Below are 1,901 nucleotides of genomic sequence, written 5' to 3'. Positions count from 1 at the left end.
TACGGGAGCGTATGCCGTGACGTCAAACTTTACGATTTACCGGTATTTTTTAAATCGATTTACATATCTCGGGATCTAGAAGTCGTAGAAGAAAAAGAAAAATTCCGTTGGTCCTCATTTTTCCTGCTCTATGACTTTGAAACATAACCCAAGTAAGCGCAACTGATTTATTCTTATTTCTAATGTCCCATCTAGGTAGGTACATCACGATTGTTTGCCGGTTACATGGAGGTAGTATTATCCCGGATTCTTCTGCTTCCCGGATTTCCTTCAGGTTTTCTATTTCAGGTCGCTTTGATTGTTGTTGGCCGTAAAATTCCTAAACAACTTTTTTACTTTCTATTATCTCTATTGTGTTTAGCGGTATTTTTTTCATCCAAAGAAGAGATTATCCTCAAGCAATATGGACAAGGCGTTTGTTTTTTTCGTGATAATGATTATAAAATAAAAATAGCTCACCCCTAAGGGGAATTGAGTTAGTTAAATGCCTCTATGGCGTTATCCGTCACTGCTGTCACCATTAAACGAAGACTTCGAATGAAAGCTGTGAGTGACAATAAGAAATACAACAAAAAACGCTGTCAAAAAGTCTTTGATCCCTCTTCTTCCTCCTCCTCCTCCTCCTCCTCCTCCTCCTCCTCCATGTTCAAATCTCAATGCTTCTTCTTGTGGAAATTTAGTTTAATACCGAAAAATGTGAAATTTTATTACGTTTGTCATATTGAAAGGAAGGAGACAGGGAAAAAATATTCGACAAAAAAAAAACGAAGGATGTGAAGAAGAAGTAGGAAGAGGAGGAGGTGGAGCAGAAGAAGTAAGAGGGGGAAAAGGAAGAGAAGGAGAAGGAGGAGGAGAAAAGGAAGACAAAGAAGATGGAATTGTATTTCGGAAAGAGGAAATGGATGGAAGAAAAGAAACAGGGTTCGGTATACGTTAAAATAAGGTCAACTTTTTTCTAAACATCCTGAAGCCACGGGGTACAGAGCTTTCGACCTACATAAATACATAATGATGTATCATAAATACATAAATATGTAGATAAAGCCTGCAGCAAAAGCACGTTGAATGCACTAGTTCTCAACGGATCACCTAGATTCGTTCTCGGAACGGCTGGCTTTCTCCTACCCTGTCTCCCTTCTCTCTTCGTTTTGGGGGCGATACTACCACCTTGGCTGGGATTGAACTCACGACCTTCTGCTACTTCAGAAATCTTCTTCATCTTCTCCGTTTACCCTGAGAGGGCTGACATTTGGTTTTGCTATACATAATGATGTATCATAAATACATAAATATGTAGATAAAGCCTGCAGCAATAGCACGTTGAATGCACTAGTTCTCAACGGATCACCTAGATTCGTTCTCGGAACGGCTGGCTTTCTCCTATCCTGTTTCCCTTTTCTCTTCGTTTTGGGGGCGATAATACCACCTTGGCTGGGATTGAACTCACGACCTTCTGCTACTTCAGAAATCTTCTTCATCTTGTCCGTTTCCCCTGAGAGGGCTAACATTTGGTTTTGCTTTTGGACTGACATTTGGTTTTGCTTTTGGACTGACATTTGGTTTGGCTACGAAAACCAGCTACGCTACACCATGCCACGAGACCTGCTGCTTCATAAATGAATAAAAAAAAAGTAATAAAATGAAATTCTTTCTCTCCCCCCCCCCCTCCCCCCTCTCCTCTTCCCTTTTCCTTAAGCATTGAGAAATTCTTTCCCCCCCCCCCCCCCTCTCTCTCTCTCTCTCTCCTTTCCCTAAGGATTGAGGGTATTCATCATTCAAAAACTTACACTTGGTCAGGACCGCTTTTAGGGGCAGGGCGAGGGGCCCGCCCCCCTCCCTCGAGCTTTTTTTCCCCTTTACTGTAGGCCAGGGTCGGAAAATTTGGAGCATAATTTTACATC

This window comes from Diaphorina citri, unplaced genomic scaffold (genome assembly GCF_000475195.1).
Source record: "Diaphorina citri unplaced genomic scaffold, Diaci psyllid genome assembly version 1.1 scaffold160, whole genome shotgun sequence".
Classification (NCBI taxonomy): Eukaryota; Metazoa; Arthropoda; class Insecta; order Hemiptera; family Psyllidae; genus Diaphorina; species Diaphorina citri.
Note: the sequence above shows the minus strand (reverse complement) of the source record.